The 24,604-nt window shown below is 40.3% G+C and overlaps 1 long non-coding RNA gene across 1 annotated transcript; it reads left to right on the forward strand.

Moving 5' to 3' along the window:
* The first annotated feature begins 20,445 nt into the window (after positions 1-20,445).
* LOC307013053 lies at positions 20,446-21,277 on the forward strand. The gene is made up of 3 exons (XR_013800842.1): positions 20,446-20,487; positions 20,617-20,715; positions 21,146-21,277. It is a non-coding gene; the product is annotated as an uncharacterized lncRNA (long non-coding RNA).
* The last annotated feature ends 3,327 nt before the right edge of the window (positions 21,278-24,604 follow it).

Raw genomic sequence — 24,604 nt, forward strand, 5'->3', positions numbered from 1 at the left:
ATTTTGAAGAATACAAACTGGCTTTATTTGAGATGATAGGACGATATTTGCGTGTGTTTGTGTTAAATGTATATTACCGAGTTTTTCGTTCTAACAAAACTCAAGTTTACATTCAATGTTAAAACTCACATTTTTTAAATTTGGTGTGTGTTCCTTTTATTTTCCTAGGGCTTAATTTAGTGGTGGTAAAAGTACTCCTTTACTTAAAGTGGACCTATCATGCTATATTTGAATAATATATTGTAGGGCCATACCTATATAAAACATGTCAAGTTTTTTTTTCAAAATACCAAACAGATCATGCATTTTAGCCTCATGCCTCATTTCGCTCTATTTGCTCTATTCCAGCCCTGTCTTCACAAGGGCTGATTCTGTGGCAAATGAGAAGAGCTGACCACAGGGGGGCGAGGCACGAGCGTCATGTTACCATGCTGTTACCATGCCATGCAACCTCTCATTGCCCATATAGGCAGAGCACCCCGTTTCTGACGTCAGAACAATTTCAAATCTGTATCAGTCTGTATCAGATCCATTGCAGCCTGGTTTTTAGAGGTTTGGGTATGGAGGAAAATAGAGAGGGTTGTGTTTTCTGACACTTGGTGAGTTCCCTGACACAGCGGGGACACATATTCATGTATAAAAAACAATTTACTCAAGTACCAAAAGTAAAAATTCCTTTTATGTTTCATGCCGAATGACCCTTTTAAGAGATGTATTTTTTATAGAAAATGGGGAAACAAATTTGGCAAATCATGTATGCTTTCTGTAATACGGAGTAAATTAGTAGGATATCATATAAACACATCATGCTTATTATGTAAATAACTAAATGTGTCTTTAACATTTATTTAGTGGAGTAAAAATAATTTGAGATGTAGTGAAACAAAGTAGCAGAAAATGGAAACGCTCGAGTGCGCTAGAATTTGAAAGTACGCAGCCGAACAAAATCTGCCACTTCCTTACAGAGCCCCTCCTCCAAAACACACAAACATGCACATGACCAATGGGGGTGCGAGATAAGTTTGTGCACGAGATGGAAGGCTGACAGGCAGGTAGGCCATCCAATTATCTGACCCGGGGCAGATAATTGGTCTAGCTTTTTACAGCACCACGGCTTCCACAGATCAAATATTTGAATATATTTATTGTCAAAGCATTTGATTTATTCATTGCTATCGAGATGTTAAGAGCATTCCCTCCTAGAAATGTTTGGTTCTTAAAACATTCTGAGAATGTTACCATTCACTGTTCTAGGAATGTTTTCAGCGGGAAGTTTTCTTTTGGTTCCCAGAATGTTCTTCTGAAAGGTAGGAAAGCGTTCTCTAAAAATATTCTTAACATGTTTGGTGATAACTTTCTTAAGATGTTTTTGATAACATTGTTCAAACATTATGCCCTACTATTCTTAAAACGTTTTCAGCTGGACGGTTTATGTTGGTTCCCAGAATGTTCTTCTGAAAGGTAGGATAATGTTCTCTAAACATTCTTAAAATATTTTGTGATGACCTTCTTCAAATGTTTTTGATAACATTATGCACTACTATTCTTAAAACGTTTTCAGCTGGACGTTTTATTTTGGTTCCCAGAATTTTCTTCTGAAACGTAGGATAACGTTCTCTAAAAACATTCTTAAAATGTTTGGTGATAACCTTAAGATGTTTTTGATAATTTAGATAATTTATCAGAAGTATTTTCTTTTTTTTGTAATGCGACCAGCAGCTAGTACAAGTCACTGTTGGTGTCACATGTACTTGAGGGGACCCAGAATCAGACTCGGAATCAGCTGGTGAAAGTAACATTTGTTTATTAGAAAAGGGGAGCTGTCAGTGGAGGTTGGTTATTGGCTGGGGGGGAGAGAGAGAGAAAAAACCCATACAAACACTAACAGGGGTTTCAGGGACGGGCAGTGACAGTCAGTCTGTTCTTCTATATGTCTGTCGGTCTCAAATCTAAACGATTTTTATCCAATATGCATAAACAGCGGAAACTGTTTATATGCAGCCCTCACCAACCACACATGGCCAAATAGCTTATCTACCAGTTAGAACCTACATACGAGACACAACCTTTATAGTCAGTGCATGTGAGTGAATATTGGTATGCAAATTCGTTTTTATACGTCCTATTCATTGTCTCAATGCTCATACATCTTTAGAAAGTTATCACCAAAAATGTTAAGAATGTTTTTAGAGAATGTTATCCTACCTTTCAGAAGAACATTCTTGGAACCAAAATAAAACGTCCCGCTGAAAACGTTTTAAGAACAGTAGGGCATAATGTTCTAACAAGGTTATCACCAAACATTTTAAGAATGTTTTTAGAGCACGTTATCCTACGTTATACATTCTGGGAACCAAAATAAAACGTCCCGCTGAAAACATTCCTAGAACAATGAATGGTAACATTCTCAGAATGTTTTTAGAACCAAAAATGTCTAGCTGAGAACTCACACTTGCCAGCGCAAACATGCAATATCTGTTTGCAGCTTATCATGAATTACGTGCTTGTTTGTTTTTTTCAAAAGAAGAATATGGTGACATCAGATTCTTTAAAACATCCTTTTCAAACAAATGCAACAAGTTTGTTTTTTAAAGCGCTCGAGAAATAAATCTGACGTTGACCATGACCGTGTTAATATTTACCATCACAGGAACATTTTATAAAAAAAGAATAACCTCCTGAAAACATTATCCGAATGTTGCTTTGAAAATGTTCTTCTTTTGTTATCATGTAACATCAAGGGAATGTTTTATAAAAGAACATATGTAATGTGTTACCCCAAAAACATCCAAAACACATCCTTAGAATGTTGCAGGCAAAACGTTCCACCTTTGTTAACATATCACATTAAAGGAACGTTTTATAAAACACGTTCTGTCATCTCAGGCCTCAATAACATCCTGAAAACATTTTCTGAATGTTGCTTGGAGAATGTTCTTCTTTTGTTATCGTGTAACATTAAGGGAACGTTTTATAAAGAACATCTTTAATGTGTTACCCCAACAACGTCCAAAACACATCCTTAGAATGTTGCAGGCAAAACGTTCCATCTTTGTTAACATATTACATTAAAGGAACATTTTATAAAAAAAGATTCTGTCATCTCAGGCCTCAATAACATCCTCAAAACATTATGTCTTAGTTAACCTTAAACCTTATAGGAACATTATTTGAAATAATAAACATCCTAAAAAGGTTCTTTGAGCATTATTAGAACCTGTAGGTAACGTTAGCCAAAGTTGTGAGAACGTTCCCCGCCAGCTGGGATAGAAGCAGGTAAAAAAAGGATTCATTTGTTTCCCTCATTCTTTTTTCATACATTGTTAGTGTTCCCTATATGTTTCTGGTTAAGAGCTTATGACTGCTGTTAATATTACCCGGTACAAAGGTAAACAAACAGGCAGTACAACAAAAATATAGCTCACATGAAACATCCCAACGGCCAGCACCTTCTACAGATAACAGACACACACCTGCAGGAGCAGAAACATCCATATATCCTATGTTGGTGGCTTGACCTTTAAGTGTTGCAGAGTACAGCAACACATAATCCATCTACCCACACAGTGGAAAAACAGGTGAATGCGAATTCCACGTTTGTCAGAATACATCCATACACAAATAACTGTTGTAACAGCTACTCAAGGATGGAAGAGATAAGCTCATGGATGTATAAAGAGAGCTGGACACAGTGTCGGAGGCGGGGCCCCGTTCATTTCTTTGAGAGTTGCTCTGTGAAGCACATGAAGCCCAAAATGTAGCGACTGTAGATTTAAAAATGTACCTGTGTGTGTGCCCATAGAGCATTTATTCCTTATGATTTCACCTGATTTTACTGACAGTAAATATATTCTTTTGCATTAACTAGAAGGGAATATCTCATACCAGTGTTATTTTAGTGAGATTAAGACAATCCTGCCAAAGGTACAGAGGGGGTGCAAAATCCGGCAGCACTAACGCAGCTCTGCCAGATTTAAAAGCACTCCTTTTTTTTTTCACCTGATACGCTCAGTCGAATCCTCTTTCTTTTTCTTTTTAACTAAAGAGGAATGACTAATACCAGTGTGATTTTAGGGAGATTGTGAACATTTTGGCCAAAGTTGCAGAGAGGGTTGCCAAGTCTGGCAGTCATGACACCAACTCTGCCAGATTTAGAAGCCTCCCTTTTTAATTAGGAGTCTTTCGATGTGTTGTTTGTGTGACTTTAAAACTGTTGATCTCTAATTAAAGCTAGGTGAACCAGGTCCTTTAATCCCATTATTGATGTTGATCTTGTTATCTAAAGAGGCAAATAATGCACATGTTGAACTACCCATTACCAAGATCAAATGAAATACAAGTCACAGGAGGTAAATATTAAATCAGAAAGAGTCAAAAAAAAATATCATTAAACAATGAAATGGCGGCAGGCACAGCAAATAGTATCGAGACATTCAACATTGGCGAAATAGAAGTTTCATTGAGTGTCATCAGAGCCGGAGTCAGTCTTAGCGAGTGGAGGGAGTGGGGGAGTGCAAATCAAATACCTTGAATGTTGTATTAGAGCGAGAAATCCTGCACTGGATTGTTTGAAGAAGTGTTCAAAAAAAGGTTGCAAACATTGCATCGCGCGCACACTCAAACACACATCGCTATTTGCACATGTTCCCATCACACATACAAATTCTCTCTTTGACTGTCTGATGCTAGTACACAGACTCCTAAAAGACCTGCCATGTTTTGGTTATTTGTATTTGTAGATCGTTGTTCCCGAGTCCAGGAGGAAGTTAAAAAGACACAATTGGAGTCTCGGAGAAGTTCAAATGGGTAATTTAAAGGTGACCTATCATGCAAAATGCACTTTTGTACGTCTTTTATACATGAATATGTGTCCCCGGTGTTCCAGGAAACTCACCAAGTGTCAGAAAACACAACCCTCTCTATTTTCCTCCATACCCAAATCTCTTAAAAAGGGGCTGCAACGGATCTGATACAGACTGATCCAGATTTGAACACTTCTGTGACGTCACAGAAGTGGCGCTACGGCTATTGGGCCAACTCCACCAATCAGGAGGAGACAGCCACGGACATTGCCGTTCGAAAGCGCTGGAGACGCTGTAGTACATATGCCAGGCCTCTAGATGGTGCTGTTCTCACAGAATCAGCCCATGCAAAGACAGTGTTAAATTGAGCGAAATGAGGAATGACTAAAATGCATGATCTGTTTGGTATTTTGAAAAATAAAAAGTATAAATATGCCTTATATAGGTATGGTCCTACACTATATTATTCAAATATAGCATGATAGGTCCACTTTAATTAAGTAACGTGGTTTTGAAACAGACAGAGCAGGTCAAACACAGCGCCATGTCGAGAGAGGAAGAGAGAGAGAACAAGTCCCTGTGCTGGGCGTGTATATCAGATTCCTGGCTCCTCTTCTCATTGGCTGCTTCGAAGATGGGCGGGTCTTCCTTCCCTTCGTTCCTCTGGATTAATTTGAAATAAATAAGAAGATCTGGAAGTTGTTTGTTTAATTTATAACCCCACAAGCCTTTTCTCCTCATATTCTCATTCATGATTTTTTGTTTGATACATTCTAAAAGACTGAAAACATAGATTACGTGTAGGCCTACCCGGAAGTGACGTCATGTAAATGACGGGGCTGTCTTTCAATAAAGCTTTTCAAAATAAAACGGTGCATCCTTTCACAACACAGTCTCACTCCCTGATAGTCCAATAGTGACGCTTGGTCAGGGTCCTTTGGCGTGCAGTTGTGACGTGCCGAGTCTCTTTCAGCTTCATAAACGGACGCAAAGAGCTTTCAACTGATTGCAATGTATTCCCATCGGTGGCGATATTTGACGCTTAGGGACCTGAGACACGGACCCTATCTGTCAATGTCGGCGGCAGTTAAAGGCAATGTGAGCGTCCATTCCCATTGGATAACGGAGGATTTTACACCCGGAAGTAAGTATTCTCCTTACTGTCGATTGATTTTACAGTGATATCTGCACTACTCATCAACTCAAAACACCAGATTATCCTTGTTAATTACACAACATTGATTGGTTTAAATCTTTCCCCTTCGATTCGGAGAAAAACATATTTTTTCAGAGTTTAGGATGGCAGAAGACACTACACTACCCAGAATCCTCAGCTATCGTTCCACTTTGCTCGACAAACCCCGTGATTATTCCTCAAGCTCTGTGATTGGTTGACCTCCAACTGCATTCCATATAAAAAAAAACATTTCGTAAAAGATAAAATCATACTTTATTCAGCAGTGCTTGCTTTACTCTTTGAAAGTCATCACATGAATGCATTGTAATAAATGGTTCGGCTGCATTAAATATATTACACATCTGTTGTTCTTTATTTTTATTTATCTACAGAGATCGGGCTCAGAATAGACCGGAAACTATTCTTTTAGCGTTCAGTTTGAATTTCACAATAAAGTTAGTAGTCATATTTTGTTTTGATATTATTGTTTGTATTAACTACTAGACCGCTGGGTCATGTTAAGACCATCTTTTCTGTGTTGCTGTGGGTTTTTTCTATCAGTTTTGTGTTACAAATATCAAAACAAAAACTAAATATATCCGTCGTAAACTAAACCAGAAACAGCAGTATATTTTATTTTGTTAAAGGAAGGCTCCAGTCATTAGATAGTTAATAAAAACTTCAGTATTTAGTGAAACATTATGTTTAAACCATACCCTGAAGAAATCAGCGATATTCCCCCGTAAATAATGATTTTATAGCTCTTTTTTATCAAAACCTGTATATTCCGTCAGGCAGCTGCCATTTTGGCCATTTTCAGTAGTCACATGATCCGAAAAACTAGGTCGTGACGTCATCTATGCGTTCACTTTGTAAACACGACAGCTCATTCGGCGAAAACATGGCGGAGTATTTGAGTTCGGACTCGTCAACCGAGGAAGAAGTTTTGAGCAATGTGGAGAGATTGGATGGGGGAATTCAGCCATACAGGTTCGAGCCAAGTGGCCAGCACCGTCAGGAATCCAGGGACAGTGACGATGAGGATGAACAGCACGGTGATCTTGCTGGAGACGATCCCTTTACTCGTGCAATTGATTTCGGGGGGCGAGTAGGGAGACCTGTGCATGAATGGTGTACTTGCGATCGGTGTGTAGCCATGGACAATCCTCTTATAAACATATGTTGTTATGAGCTTGAAGAGCTTGAAAATAAACTGTTCACATACGACTTGGATTGCATATGTTTACACAGGGAATTCGACACTGGTGTTAGAAAAAGCTGTATTGAGAACAGCACTGGTTGCCATGAAGGATGTGAAACGCACCTCTTTGGTTGAACCAATAAATGAAAGGTGGGTAAATTTGACGGGTACAGCCCTTTCTTCTTAGCATTATATACTTTACAATTATTATTATTATTATTATTAATGGACATATCAACTAAAGACATTTTATTTGGTTAGGAAGTTCTGGATTAAAGATTGAATTGACTTTATCAAAAGTTTTATAATGACGTTTACATTCTAGGAGAAAATGATTTCATCCTCAATCTCATGGCAATGTTTGCACAACCTGTCATTTAAAGGAGTATTTGTGTATCGACCATATTCAATAAGAAGTTTATGGTTGTTAATTCTAAAGCGTGTCAAATGGATTCTGTCTACAATTGCATGGCAAGGACATGAAGGACAATGACAGATAATTTTCAAAACCAAAACTTTACTAAGTATAGCCATGATAAAAGAAATCAAAAAGCATATCTACAGAATGCACTCTTTATAGAACAATGTAGGCTAGGAGTCCTCACACAGGGATGACAACATTTGAGTTCAGCTTGGAGTGAGATTTTCTTTTGGTGAACCGAAAAAAGAAACGTTCATGTGTACAGTGTTACAAATGTATTGAACATGTACAGGGTTTCCCATTAATGTACCGGGCGCTACAGTGGAATACGGACATACACAGTGTACCCGCAACTCTTACAATCAAGTGCTATTTTATAAGTGGGGGGGGTCCTCATCTCCTCTAGGGGGGTCCGGGGGCATGCTCCTCCGGGAAGATTTTTTTTTTAAATATTGAAGTTAAATGCATCAACCTGGTGCACTTTGAGAGCAAAATGAATTTATGGTAAACAGATTTTCTTTTTCTTTATGGATATTTTACAAATCCATCACCTTTTAAACTCTATTCTTGTTTCACTGTCATATAGTATTTCATAACTGTTTTTCATTTATTCTCATAAATGGTGACCAAAACGTATGAGACCCACTGAGATAACTAGACTAAAGTATCTAAACAGAGTCCCTTACCTCACTGAGCTGTAGTTATCTCTCAGTCTGACAGGACAGAACTCTCCTTCTCATTGTTTTAGAAACAGCTTTTAATATCCGTTAAGCTAACCAGATGCTAACAACAACAATGCAAATAGTGAGTTTGGTAGAAATATACTGTATAATAGTAAAGTTATTTAAAATGATGCCATATTTATTGAAGATTTTACATTATAAATATTCCCCAAAATAATTCAAAAGCATATTCTTCCAAACTCCTTACTGTAGTATGACCACCAGGAGACTATTGATGTGTGTGGTGAGTTTGGTAGTAATAAGCTGTATAATAGTGATTGAATATTATTGTATTCTCTTTTTTCGGAGTTGCACTTTGCAGACGGTCCCTGATCAGAGCATTGGTTTCTTCTCCGGCTGCGGATAGAGACCAATGTAATGTGCCCAGCTCGCAGGACGGCACATATTGGCTTTTTTGTTATCAAAATGTGATTGTAGTTCGTTGTCAACCTTACCACGTGTTGGGGCAGAATCTCTGCTCAGCGCCGTTCCTATATGAGCGGGTTCTCAAAAGAAGGAAAAATTCAAAGCAGCCAGGATAAGGGTTAAACAATAATCTGCTTTAATGGTAAAACATACAAATACATCACCGAATCACGAAGCACTCTGCAGAGTAGTCCGGGCTCAGGTTCTAACCCCGTGTGAGACACCTCTCAGGAACGGCAAGTCAAAAACAAGAGCCCCGATCTTCAAAATGATCACAACATTTATACACAGAGTTCACTTCTGAGCGAGCTAGACAGTGAGTTGGCAGTATTCCATTGGTCGGTTTCCCTTCTGGGCGGGATCCCAGGTAGTAAGTCAGTTTGTTGATTCCATCTGTTGCTTCTGTGCGCGTGTGTGTGTGTGTGTGTGTGTGTGTGTGTGTGTGTGTGTGTTTCTGTCCCTCTGCCCTTAGGCAGATCCCCCAATCAATGATTTGGAGTCATGACAGAGGACTCTTTGACAGGACACATACTCATTCCCCCTAAACATCCTCAACACACAAACATCGTATCATGTATCTTTAACAGAAGTTAATTGTTCTTATCGCTTAATGGCTTCCCTGAACTTCCCTTCACCCCAAAGTCAGCTTACTAGGAATAAATACATTTTATTGATAAGCTCAAAAGGACCTTTATCTCATTTACTGCTGGGTGACCCAAGTCTCAAGGCCTGTAGGATGTGTAGGAGATAAACATTAATTCTACAAGACTTTAACTACATTATCTGAAAATGTATCTGGGACTTCCCCTGTTAATTGCAAAGACTATTGATAATTAACAGAGAGACCCTAGGGGCCTCTTCTTGGTATCTGCTAGGCAGAAGTCACTCAATGCAGAAATCACAAGTTTAACACACATTCTATATAAGGTGACATTAAAATGAATATACCAGATTGAACTTTCCTGCCATAACACGTTACTTTAATACTTCAAATAACTTAAATAATACTTCACACGGTACTTAGGAGACGTAATTTGTGTCTGAATAACGTTTTCATGAGTTATTGATCCATGAAATCGGAATCTTCCAATATCGTTCCAACTTTACTGAACTAAGCCAGAAGACCGTCTCATTTTGTAGACTGCTCGGTTTGCTGTTCCTTCACTCTATTTTTATATTTATATACATTTGTTTTGGACGAAAACTTAGCGTGAGGAAAGGCAAGTGTGGTGTGAGATATGGGTTAATTGCGTGACTCTCAAGCTCAATGTGTGAGTGTTGGCAGCCCTGCCTAACATAATAATGGTACAATGTAGTTGAATAAATTCCATAGTAGTTCATCAATCAAATAAAGAAAGCATTCTGGAGCATTCACGGAGCACACGTGCATGTGCACACGGAGCATTCCGTGGATTGTTCCTATCCGAATTGTGGCAATGTTTCGCGATACAATTAGGCATATTTCAATAGAATTGTGAGAGTAACTAGAGTAACAACATGAACAAAGCACATACGTCAATTTCTCCTCGACACCAAACGCATAGTTCACGTCACTTCCGGTAAAATAAGTCATGTGAGTCGTCAAAAGGGCGCCGCCCACAGGGTTGATGTCATTTCGGTAATTAATCAGCTTGAAATCACTGATAACGTCATCGGATTAAAAAAAGAAAAGACTGGCAGAGACTGGTCTGTTTTATCGGATGATAATTATTTAAAAATGCGTGTCATGATGATTCCCTCCCTTTAACAGTGTAAACTTGACAGCTTTTTAACCCAAACCACCTACTGGTTAAAGCACGTTATTACACGTTTAGAGTAATGCAATGCCTTTTTCTTAATGTCTTTTATTATTATTAACTACTTGTTACTTGTTGCTAGGGACGCTGCTATTGATATTATTTCTGTTATGTTGTGTAACTGTTAAATTGTGTTATCTTTATTGCTACCCCCTTCCCCGTCAATGTATAGTGTTGGTCCACAGCGCAAACGTATTAGTTTAACAAAATCCGCATCTAAAATTGTGGCATAGATACGTTATTTTCCCCTGTGCAATTCTCCATTTACTCAACAATAACACATAATTATCCTTGTGGTTATTTATTTCTTAGATTAATTAACACAAGTTGGAGTCCGTCATGACCGAGGGAAGGAGCAGCTTATTTGCTTTAGAGAATATTACACCCGGAAGTAAGTATTCTCTCCGCTTCGCTTGACAAACCCCGTGATAGTCCTCAAGCTCTGTGATTGGTGAGTGTGCTCCGAGGGTTACGCCGAGCGTCGAACAGCACCTGAAATGGGATGGAACCACGGTAGACTGTCCAAAACTGGATTTGAACGGGTCCACCGCGTCACCCCGTCCCCAGAACTACACATGCTGGCTATTGTGTTTCGCAACATGTTCTCTATCTATGGCACGTCTCTACTGGGAGTTGTAGTTTTAAAAGACGTTTTCGTATTTCCCATAATAAGAAGTTGCCAGTTGCAAGAGCATCTTGCAGGTTTTTTTTTTCTCGACATTTATGCTTAAACTTGCTTGAAAATTACAATTAAAAAAGTGAATGTAGGATCTGATATGTTTTACGAGACATAAGGGCAGGAATTCAGAGGGAAAGGAGCAATTTTGAGCTCTGCTCTTAAAAACGGCTTTTTTTTAAGGTCATACGTCAAACGCGTCATATTACATCACAAAGGGTAAACATCTCCGCTCTCTGACCGCGGGTATAGTTAGTAGTTGCGTTGAGTTGAGCGGTTGTGTTTTAGTGAGCTGGTATTTTTCGGTAGTTTTACATTGTATTTCACCATTTGTAATCATGGTGCAGTATTGTGTTTGTGCAGGTTGCACAAATTACAGCCTGTCAGGACATCGATACCACAGTTTCCCTCACGGGAAAAGGACCGGAGCTAGCGTTCGTTCCTGGGTGCGTTGTGCATCCACCTCCCTGCAGCACATACTCTCCACAGCTTTATCAGGAAACTGTATTACATCTCTCTCCTCCCCTCCGGTACACGGCACCGTAAGACATAGTGTGGAGTTGCATTAGGTAACGCTGTGGTGGCTGTACTGCTCCAGCCGTCTCCTTTGTGTTTGTTTGTTTCCCCCTGTCTGTGTTGTTTGTGTGTGCGTGGTGGCTGTCACTCCTGGCTCCCGGCTCAACCTCCACTCACCTGCTGCAATCAGCTGTGCACCCTCCCCGACTAAACACCTGCTTTCCATCAAGCAATTTACAATGGCATATCAACGGAGGCTCCACAACCTTTCTCCGCCATATCGTCAAGTATCAGCCGTATCTCGCGTCTCCCCTCCGGTACACCGCACCGTAGTGTGGAGTTGCATTAGGTAACGCGAGATACGGCGGATACTTGCGCATTAGTTTCTGTTATGGATCAGTATCAACAGTCCTGCCAGTAACGTTACTATATTATCAATGCTACTTTAGTTATAGCCTGATATATGATAGCTAACTTCACAATGTTGTGATGTGACGTTAGCTAACATTCTGTAGCTAACGCCGGTCACTCACCAAGATAGCTGCCCGTTTCTCCTCACACCACAGCTCAATTTCTCTCCGATGGCCGTTATTTCTTCTAATCCTTGGCTGCTCCTGGTCTCTTGGACGCCTAGATGTCTCATAATTATAAGGTTGTGGTCCGTCATATGCATTTGAATATTCATGTTCAACTTCTTCTGTGTCTTCTGTGTCGAAACTAGCATTGGGATCCATGTTTATTAATATGTTACACCGGCCGCTCTCCCCCTTGTTTCCCCCATGTTACGTCACACGCGGGAGGTCACGTGCCGAGGCTTTTTTATGCAGAAGTGAACATTTCTTACAAAAACGACGCCTGATGTCACTGTAGTGTATATTTCTGTATATTTTTGGGAAAATCTAGTGTATTCATCATTTTCCTACACATTTATTCACAGGTGTCTTTAACCTGGAAGTTGCTCTTTAAACTGTGTACATCCCTGGAGGTTTAGGGGATAGGAAACACTGAAATTTAAAACATATAATTAATAAATGGGTGAAAATTGCTTGTGCCCATAATGGGCCGCATTAATATATAGGCCTACCCACATGCCAGCTAAGGTCAGAAGAGCTTTATTTAACAGCTGGTCTTATGTATGTGACCCCTCCTGTTGTTAATTGATAAGCCTGAAACATGCACTTGTCAAGAATCAGAGGGACATTTTGCAAATATGGCAGTTGCCATCGATCATCTTAAGATAAGATATACTTTATTGATCCCAAGTTGGAAACATTTGCGTTACATCAGCATTTGTAACAGTTGTAAATATGCAGTGGTGTTCATTTGTACATCATTTAATATAATCACACAAATTCTGTGTTTTATATTTAATAATTCTGTGTTCTTTATTTATTGATTGTTCAATACCTGACAAGGCCGGAGATTAAATATCTACATACATCTTATAAGAGTATAATACATTATGTATAATATCAGTTAAAATAACAGCTTCAACATAGTTAACATTGCTGGAGGTATGCACAAATATTGATAGATGTCTTGTAATGCACTATTGAGGAACCTGCGACCGAAGTTTTTCATTCATTGCATAACTACACCGTTTGTGTATATGATATGTCCACAAACCTTAGAAAATCTTGAAAGGGATGTGCAAAATAGTCATTATACAGTCTTTAATTAACTATTAGTAGAGAATAACGAGTAATGAATATACTTTATATGGATCCTATTAATATCTAATGATAAAATAACGAAATTCAATAACATGCTTTAACCACTAGGTGTCCCTTTGTATCAGCTGTGCACCTTTATGGTGTAAATACAGCCTATCTACCAATTGGATCAAATATAAAAGTCAGCCGAATTAGTGTTGACATTGCAAGGAGACGTATTGTGTGAAAATAAATGTAAGATGTTTTTTAATTGCTGATATATTTATGATCCACGTCACGTTTTCAGTGTTGGCGGCAGTTCATAATGTTTGTCTAAGTCTTCTCATCAGGGCTCTATAAATAGAGAACTACGGCAGATATGTAATATTTAATGCAGCTGAACCGTGTATTATAATGCCGTTATGTGATGACTTTCAAAGAGAAAAGCAAGCACACTCGGAATAAAGTATTATTTTATTTTTTTTAAATGTTTTCGGTCTGTTTCCGGTATTTGTTGATGACGATGTGATGTGAGATGTGAGACTGGAATTGCACAGGGGAACATAACCTATCTATGCCACCATTTTAGATGTAGATTTTGTTAAACTAATACGTTTGCGCTGTGGACCAACACTATACATTGAAGGGGAAGGCGGTAGCAATAAAGATAACACCATTAAACAGAAATAATAGCAGCGTCACTTGCAACCACCTTGGTAACAATGAAAACGTTCTATGGACGCAATTTCCTGAAGTACTCTTCGTAATAACTAGCAAACTAAAGATCATGTACATCCACTGCACACATAATCTGAAATAACAACTCATATTTCTCGCATCAAATGACATCAAAACGCATTTTAATGGCCAAACTAACTTTAAAATAGGCATTTTCCACCGAGAATAAAACGAAGTTCGGCCATGTTTTATTTTTCTGCAGGGAGAAATTTGAAGATCACGTGATATAGACACCGGCCATTGGAGTGAATGGTGAAAAAAAACGGGGTTTGTCAAACAGAATACAAGGTGCTAAACGATAGCTGGGGATTCTGGGTAGTGTGGTGTCTTCTGCCATCCTTTACTCCGAAAAAATATTTGTTTCTCCGAATCGAAGGGGAAAAATACAAAAGCATTGTACACCATTTAAACCAATCAATGTTGTGTAATTAACAAGGATAATCTGGTGTTTTTTAGTCGATGCGTAGTGCAGATATCACTGTAAAATCAATCGACAGTAAGGGGAATACTTACTTCCAGGTGTACAATTCTCCGTTATCTAATGGGAATGGACGCTCACATTGCCTTTAAGGGCAGCCGACACAAACGAATAGGGGTGGGCGATACCACAAAATCTGGATTTGATCCGATACCAAGTATTTCAAGGCAAGTATCGCTGACACCGATATCGATACCGATACATTTTTAAATGAAAAGCGTCTTATGTACTTTCATATATAGGAGCTGCATGACATGATTTTTGAGCTGAAAGCATCATAAATAGACTAAATCTGAATTCATTGTCATGAATACAGACAGGACAGTTTTTATAGACAAATAAACGTTTTACTTTTGCAAATTTAAAGTGCAAACATGAAAAATAACAATACAAAGTGATCAGAGTAGCGAACTGTCTTCTTGCACACATCACAGTTCGCTAAGTTGTAATTGCCAGTTGTGAAATTGCTCCACACAACGCTGCTCTTTCTCTCAGCCATCATGCGCGTTTGTGTGTTGCATATATACAGTCTATGGTTGCACTCGCGAGTCGCTGGCTGCTGCTGTCCTGCCCTGCCGGCTGCTGTCAGTCAGCTTGATAATCGGCGTTCAGGCAGGGAGCGCGTGCGCCAGCCCCGAGGATAGGAGGACAGCAGTGGAGAGAGAAGAAAAGAGCATATACTTGTGTTCGTCTGCACATAGTTTTTTGAAGAAATTGACGAGTAGAGGAGACAGGAAAAAAAGTATAAAAGTATCGATCCTATTGGCTCTAGTATCGATATTTTGAAATGTAACGTAATATCGGAAGTATCGATATTTTGGGATCGATCCGCCCACCCCTACAAACGAATGCCGTGCTTCCATGAGCGTCAAATCCCGCCACAGATGGGAATACATCGCAATCAGTTGAAAGCTATTTGCGTCCCTTTATGAAGCTGAAGGAGCCTAGGAGCGTCACAACTGCACGCCACGGGACCCTGACAAAACGTCGCTCCTGGACGATTATGGAGTGAGAGTGTGTTGAAGTCGGCGACTTTAACGTTTTTTTTAGCCATTTTCTCTGTCTCTCTCTTTCTCCTCTGATTGGAGACACGTGGTTTATGTTTTTTTTTTACTTGGTGGGTAGGTCCTTAGTGATTTCTCGATGTCCCTTGGTCATTTCAGACCATCATGGCAGCCGGCCGAGATTTCCTTGACGGACACACAAATCCACCAATCCCACACAGTGTAAAGTCAAGCTGCTTTGAGCGGCCATATTGGCTGCTGTGCCCTGGTTACAGTCTCACAGGAGGTACCGCTGGAAAGCTACCCTTCCAGCGATTCCGTGGATATCTGAATCATATTTCTACACCTTATAATCGAAAATAAATGATTAATTACGTAAAGTATGCGCCGGCGTGTCCACCGACTCCAGAGGGTTAAACACCTGAACTTTGAAACAACATCTACAACATTCATCTGGCTGCTACTTAGAAATTATTTATCTAATATATCATATTCCAATCACTTGTAGACTCTTATTGCACTATTTTTCTTTTTGTATTTACTTGCACTATTTTTTCTGTGTAGGCCTATCTGTTTTATTGTGTTGCACTGTTGAAATCACTGTTAAATCCATCGACAGTAAGGGGAATACTTACTTCCGGGTGTAAAATCCTCCGTTATCCAATGGGAATGGACGCTCACATTGCCTTTAACTTCCACCGACATGGATGGATGCGGTGCTTCCCTGAGCGTCAAATACCGCCGCCGATGGGAATACATTGGAATCAGTTGAAAGCTCTTTGTGTCTATGAAGCTAGTTTATGAAGCTGAAGGACACCCGGTGCGTCACAACTGCACGCCAAAGGACCCTGTCCAAGCGTCGCTATTGGACTATCAGGGAGTGAGACTGTGTTGCCATTCAATATTCAAGTATCATATTGATTTTAATTTCTTACATTTTACTGCATGAAATAGCTTGTGATCAAAGGTTCTGAACCAGTGTTGTTGCCACGCTTTTTAGACAAGAAAAAATGATGAAATATGGCCGGCAAAACACTAGGTATGTCATGGATTTAGCCTTTGCCTTGAATGCTTTTTGCTCTTAAAGCAGGTTTTGTGGACTTGGTGCCCCACCAGAATGAGGAGTCAGCGGTCAATGGGGCTATAAAACAGTCAATAAAATGAACACAAAATATATTAGGCTGACAAACATATACAAACACATAATCGCCACAAATGCCTGACATAGATAATAAATAACTCACCCACTGCCATGTGCTGAACTATTTCTATTTATAGAAACAACAATATAACGATATATCTTATAAGATATATTGTTATTGGTTTTATTTTTATTGGCAAATAATTAAGAAATAATAGTAGTTTTGCTGAGGTCCTAAGACGGACCCCAATTTTCAAAAAGGTCACTTAGTCCAGTTAAATCTCCAATTCAAATTGTTTTATTGGCATGACATTCATGACAAACAGGTGTACCAAAGGATTTACAGTTACAACACACATATACACTTGGAATATATTTGTGCTATGAACAAAAGCAGAATAAAGTGTTTTCTTTACAGGGAAGTATAGATACTTTTAAAACTTAATAATAAATAATAATAATAACTTTTATTTATATAGCGCTTTTCAATAACCCAAAGTCGCTTACAAAAAAAATTAAAAGTACAGAAAGGGGGTGAACAGGCAGAAGACAACATATTGGACAAGAAAATTGAACATGAACATTACATGAACAGGCAGAGGACAACACAGGGGGGGAGCAAGCATAGGACAACGAGCAAAAGACAACATAATGGAAAAGAGGAAAGAAAAAGTTGATGAATGTATGAATAAGAGATGCAGCGTGGGGTGAATAAGAGATACAGCGTGGGGTGTGAGTGAAGTCAGTGGGTTGGGGGGTAGGGTAAGTTGAAGGCTTGGGAGAAGAGGTATGTTTTCAGCTGGGTTTTGAAGGTAGACAGTGTGGGAGAGTGGCGGATAGATTGGGGGAGGGAGTTCCAGAGGCGGGGTGCTGATCTGGAGAATGCTCTGTTGCCAAATGTTTTGAGTCTTGATGGTGGTACTGTGAGGGAGAGAGTGGAGGAGGATCGGAGGGCTCGGGGGGGGTTGTAGGGGATGAGGAGGTCAGAGAGGTAGGGGGGGGCTAGGTGGTGAAGGGCTTTATAGGTGAGGAGGAGTGTTTTGAAGATGATGCGTTGTTTGATGGGGAGCCAGTGAAGAGAGCGGAGAACGGGAGTGATGTGTTCACGGGTCCGGGTGTGGGTGAGGAGGCGGGCAGCAGAGTTTTGTACCATTTGGAGTCTATGGAGGGAATGGGAGGAGATGCCAGTGAGGAGGGCGTTGCAATAGTCGAGGCGGGAGGTGATGAAGGCATGGATCAGGGATTCAGCAGCACGGGGGGGGAGGTAGTGTTTGATTTTGGCAATGCGGCGGAGGTGGAAGTAGGAGATCTTGATGATGGAGCTGACATGGGGGTCAAAGGAGAGGGTGGGGTCCAGGATAACGCCAAGATTGCGTGCCAGGGGGGAGGGGGTGATGGTCGAATTCTCAATGGTGAGTGAAATGGGTCCTGTTTTATTGAGGGTTGATCTGGTGCCTATGATGAGTAGCTCTGTTTTATCACTGTTGAGTTTAAGGAAATTGTGAGTCAGCCATGTTTTTATTGAAGAGATGCAGGTTTCGATATGGGTGAGGGGAGGGTTGTGAGGGGATTTGGTGGTGATGTAGATCTGGGTGTCATCGGCGTAACAGTGGAAATCAAGGTTGAGGTTGCGAATAATGTGACCAAGGGGGAAAAGATAGCAGATGAAGAGGAGGGGGCCGAGGACTGAGCCCTGGGGGACCCCCTGTGTGACTGGGGAGAGGGCGGATGTGTGGCCAGAGAGGGAGATGAATTGTTGCCTGTCGGTGAGGTACTTAGGTTAACTTATTTAACGTGACCTTTTGTCTACCTGCTACTCATCTGAAATGTGAGGCAACTGTCAAGGTTGTTGTTTGTGAACTCTAAGAAATTAAAATCAATGTTTAATGACGTAATTTAGTTTAAACATACAGTAAGCTTAAAACCGTTTTATTCAGGAAAAGATTTCCGGTTAGCATTGGCCAGCGCAATATAGATTGAGAGTTACGTCATCTCCGTTCACTCCAATGGACCACTTTGTTACAGCAATGGCGGATCGTGGAGCCTCTCAATCGTTCCCCGGAAGTTAGAGCCAAGGCTAGCAGAGCTGTGGAGTTGCAGCATAATAGACCGTTCGTGACGGACTTTTAAAGGTAAGAAGAAGTTTAAAGATTTATATTGCGGATATTATCAGTACATCTGATTCAAATTAACATGTGTATTAAAGGATGTCAGTGGATTATCCCTAAATTAGTAGATTTAGGGAACGTTTACAGATAACAGATAAAGCTAGGATACCGAATCAAGTTAGCAACACACGTTGAACAGCCTTTTAATTGTAAATTCCTTTCTCTTAATGTCATTTCGTCCAACGTTGTTGAATTAGAGAAGAGGGGCTTCTAAACGGGATTGTATGCGAGGGTGGAGGGAGTTAAATATTAGACAAATATAACTTTGGTGCGTGTAAGAGTGAGTGTTTTTAGCAGAGCCATATTGTGTCCTTGTGATTATGTTAATTATTACCTGTCTGTATAATGTTGCAGCTCAGCTGATTTTGGATTGATGGCAAAGGGAGAGGGACTTAAGTGAGAGTGAAAACACAAGGTAAGTTTAATACTACTGTTTTATATAAGTAAGCATACTAAACATGTATTCTATCACTGTATTATATAAGTCATCTTGTTAGTAACCTACTGTATGGCAGATGGAGGGGCAGTGATGTTACAGGTGGAGGAGCAAAACTGCAAGACTGCAAACTCACAAGACAGAAATCAAAGTTTGTTCTCCAGAGAAGAGGTTGATTTCACTTCATTTATTTCATATTTTCTAAAGATGTGGAAATGGCAAAAGCTGTAACCAAGACAACTGTAACAACATGAGTAGAGAGCCACCAAGGTTTTTCAAGTCCCTCTCTTACTCCATTTTGCCAACCCAAACTTCCAGGTACATGACGGGACACCTTGCTTGTTTTTGTTGTTTGCGCTCCTCTGGCTGGGTGCTGGCAGGTGGAGGGCAGTGATGTTGGCAGGTGGAGGGGCATTGATGTTAGCTGTTACACACCAGGCTCAAACTTAACACATTGCATCCTTCTTTGCAGTGTCCTTATTCCTGGAAGGGGAATCTGCAATTCCTTCAGAGTTTTGTAACCCGTTGGTCCGCAGGCAAAGCACATTTTTAAAGCCTTCTTAATTGTCTCATTTCTCCATTTCATCCCCTTTGTGGTGAGTCTGCCTAATGCCTTAAGTTGGTCTTTTGAAAACGTTTTCTTATATTTCTTGTCCCTAATTTTCATTGTTTTCTTGAGAGCTGCATTTTCCTTCCTGATCTTTCTTAGTGCAGCCTTTGCTTTTTCGGTGATTCCTTCTTGGCTCTTTAATTTTCTCTTTAACTTTTTTAATAGATCTGTTTGACTGGCTGCTGGTTCCCTCGTATGCTGACTGGCTGCTGGTTCCCTCGTATGCTGACTGGCTGCTGGTTCCCTTGTATATTGACTGGCTGCTGGTTCCCTCGTATGCTGACTGGCTGCTGGTTCCCTCGTATGCTGACTGGCTGCTGGTTCCCTCGTATGCTGACTGGCTGCTGGTTCCCTCGTATGCTGACTGGCTGCTGGTTCCCTCGTGTGCTGACTGGCTGCTGGCTGAGTGGGTGGTGTCCGCCCTCCCTGTCTCTCCTCACTAGCCATGTCCTCTCTTTCTTCACCCGCACTTTGCTTTCTCTCAGTCTCCTCATCCCTTCTTCCCTCAATCTTTGAGACTAATGTAAGTAGAAGACATGGCACTGTACATTTTCGAACATTTAAAATATTATACCACTTAAAAATAAGAAATACTACTTTATGTTACTAAGACTTCATACTTATTATACCTGTGTCACCTTTCACACTATAGCTGTGATCATGAGCTATGGGCTTTGTAGATACAGGTCCCGGGGTGAATCGTGGTGCAGGGGCCCTTCTCTTTTTGACCACAGGGCGATGCACGAAGATGGTGGGTATACTATAGCCTCTGCTCTCAGCCTAGTCTTGCCCTTTTTTGTCTTGACAAACTGGTCTGCATCAAAATGTGCCTGCGGAGTGACTTGAGGTTACTTCACACACAGAACAACTCAGTTTTGTCTGCCCACATATATATTCCATAGTGGTTGAATACACAGTATTAGGAAACACTTTATACTTACTGGACATGTTATACTCATTACATATATGACCAAGATTGTGAGACAACTTTATAGAAATTCATATCACATCTGTTACTGAGGCCATTTGTCATACTTTGTTAAACTCACAAATAATAAAGTTCCATAACTTCAGTTGGGAACAAAGACCACACCTTATCTCCCCAAGGCAATTTCCCATCCAATAGGTGTGCTATATAGGTGTGTATAACCCTTTCTCCTGTCTGTTACTCCCTCTTTCAGCACAAGAACCAGAGGGGGATTCAATGGAGCCTGAATACCTGCACTGAGACCCTCACCCTGCACCCTGAGTCTCAACTCTGTGTTTTTCAAGCCTTTCCCTGTTTTTTTGTATTAAACAAAACATTAAGCTTTCCCAATGGTGTGGTTTTCGTTTTGTGAAAAGTGCAAATGCAGTGTTTGTATATAATATCCTCACATATTTTTTTGCTGTTGGTCGTGAAATTGCTCCTGCTGACTTGAGCCAGCCATTTTTTCCTCCGCTCTGTGTCAGTGGGGAAGCCGTACATTCGTACTCCTTTCTCGGAGCGATTTGAGCATCCCCAGGCAGCACAGCAAACCATGGTGGCGACTAGGAGGCAGCATAGCAAACCAGGACAACACGGAGGAAAAGGCACAGACAAACTGCATGATATGCTATTCAATGTTTATTGAATTCCATGTATTTGCAATGGATGTTCCTAAAACAACACATTTAACATCATCATCATCATCATCATCATGCTGCTGCTGCTGCTGCGGCTGCTAGTCCTTTGATAGTCACCTGTCGGTCTCCTGTCCTTTCTGAAAGCCATAAAGATGACATTAGTCATTTAGATAACTTGTGTCCTCAATTACCATGGGATTACTGAAACTACCATGAATTTAAGAAAATGGTAGAAATGAATCTAATCTGAATTTTGAAGCATTCATTTAGATCCCCTCCCTCTAAATATATCAATAAACATTAGAAAGTGGTGCTCCTGACTACCATACAAGTTTAAGAAGATAATATTGGTTTTAAAGAATTCAAAGCTATAAATAAACAGCAACAGGCTCTTATAACCAAGGCACTGTTAGACTAACATGTAAACTAGTTGTTCACACTGATCCTAATATTATCAATTAATATTAGCAAATTCTATTTTATTTTTTAAAACATATTGATGTAAATACATACACATATCGATTTGTTGTATAAATATTGCAAATCAAAACCTTTATTCACTAATAATTACCAAAAATCGTACTTCTATCTCCTGTTATCAATGCATTCACATTGCCCGCCATGAACTTCCGGGGAACGATCCTCGTCTACATGAACCACGTGACGATAACTGTTTTTGGACTTCCGCTGTCGTAACTCTTCTATCTATATGGCGCTGGCATTGGCTTGTGGCTAACGTTGTTGCTAAAATTTATTTTGAAAAGCTTTATTGGAAGGAGTCTCCTGATATCAACAGTGACATCGCTTCCGGTTTTACGTTAACAATGATTACAGCCGTTAAAATGCATTAAATAAAAAGTCATGAATGAGTCCATAAGGAGAAAAGGCTTGTGGAGTTATGCAATGAATACACAACGTCTAAATCCTCTGTTATGCGCGATATCGGACATTGGAGAAAGGAGGGCGGACCCCCACGTCACAGCCCCGAGCGAGGAGGAGCAAAGGAGAGATACAAGCGAGGTGAACCAAAGTGTTCTCGGTCTCTTTCCACGGCCGCAACTTCGAGACAACAGCTGCCACTACTCCTCTGTTTGTGTAATTACCACGCTACTTAATTAAAGTACCAAATTGAACCTTTTAGAGACTCCATTAGTCTCTTTATTTTAACTTCTCTCCTGGACGCGAGAACAACGAACACAGTTCAACAGAACAAAAAAGAAAGAAAAAGACAAAACTCATAGGTTTTTTGAAACCCAATTGTACAGTTGAATTTCTGGGCAACTTGTAACTACACTGGCCTTTAGAAGTCCTATTAAATCACAGATCAACACAAGTTACAGTGGAGTATATTTAATCACACTTGTTTTCATTTCAGCTTGTGAACTAAAAGCTGTCCATTGAGACAGTGGGTGTTTCTCAATGTCAAGCACGCTTGCTTGGTAGCACATGTCTTCGGAGTCACTTGCTTCAGAAGCGAGGCAATAATACTTCCTGGCATTCGGAAAACGAAGAGTGGAACAGGCGAGCAAGTGTGCAGGTGTGCGTCATATGAGAGGCCCCGCCTTATATTTTCCGCCACAGATTTGGGGAAATTGGTCCGTGCGCAAAGCATTGTGGGGATTTTAAGACCGGAGTCTACACATGTGCAGCCTCAAAATTTATCTCGCTACGAAGTATGCCGGGCTCGGTAGATTTCCAAGTATGCTGGAGATTGGAAAAAGTCCTTCGGCGGCACTCGATGACGTAGTATGCTTGAAATAGTGGCTCTGGAGCAGCTTTACTCGACATTGAGAAACACCCACTGTTCAATAAATTGTGTACATAACATAGACAAACCATCACCTTGTCAGTTGAAATGGCAAACATGTTAGTAAACAGTAACTTATTTAATCAACCAGCAACTACATAGCAGCATAAGCACTCATTTGGAGTCTCTTCTGAGTACACCATAACTCCTGATGGACATACTATGCATGGCTCTTGAGCAGTTAAATGCTGGACCATATTGGCTAGTCTCCAACTTTTTCCTTAAGCTGTTTACTGCTAAATATAAGTTTACAGTTGGGTTTTTAGAGCTTTTTCAATGATAACACCTGCAGACTGTGAGTTCATCACCAATAGTGTCTCATGACAAAGTCAATGCACTCGGAAGGGCTGGGAACTCAAATGTATCTTAGGGTGCATTCACACCTAATAGTCCGCTCTCTGGTGCGCACCAGACCACAGTTTGTTACATTGTTTCATTTTTCAGAAGGTTCGGTTTCCGTTCACACCAGGTTCACACGGGCAAAACTCATACGGACTATAAACTTTAAACACAAGTCATGTGCTCGGAAATGCTGTTGAACCATTGGTCAGACATTAAGGGGGTAAAAACGCAAATCCCGGCAATTTCTAGCGGAGCCTCCGCCATGGAGCATCGGCACTTTCGGCAGGTTATTCTCATGCTGCTGTTAATCTGGAGATCCACAGACACTAGCGGCCCGCGCATATGATTATATAATCAGACAACGTCCGTTAAAAAACTGCGGAAAAGTAGCGGGCAGAAACCCTCTTTTTTACGCAGCGGTCCAGACATAGACATCAGACGGCGACACATATTCAGTTGCTAGTTACTTTGGCATTAGGGCAGGGATATATCTAGATACTTCCCAAGGTTTGACATAATGAATTGTGCTACTTTTAAAGCAAGCAACGATGTTTTCAAATCTGTAATCAAAAAGCTCCGCAAAAACGCTATCGAAGCAGTTCCTGCCGTTGCTACGTTAGTTCAAACAGTAACAAAAGACTATTTTTCTTAGCGGATGCATGTCAATTTAAATCAATACTTACAACTATTTTTCAAATCAATAAAATCATTTTCTAAATCCACAAAAGCATTTCAATTAATATTGGGAGTCATGTCGTTACTTTGTTGAGAATGTGTCCATGTAATAAGCGGGATAATGTGCAGCGGCGTGGTAATTATGGGGAAAATAACACCGACAGACTGATCAGGAGCCCAACGCGAAGCCGAGGGATCTAGATCGGCAGGT

Source organism: Notothenia rossii, assembly GCF_949606895.1.
Source record: "Notothenia rossii genome assembly, chromosome: 7".
NCBI lineage: Eukaryota > Metazoa > Chordata > Actinopteri > Perciformes > Nototheniidae > Notothenia > Notothenia rossii.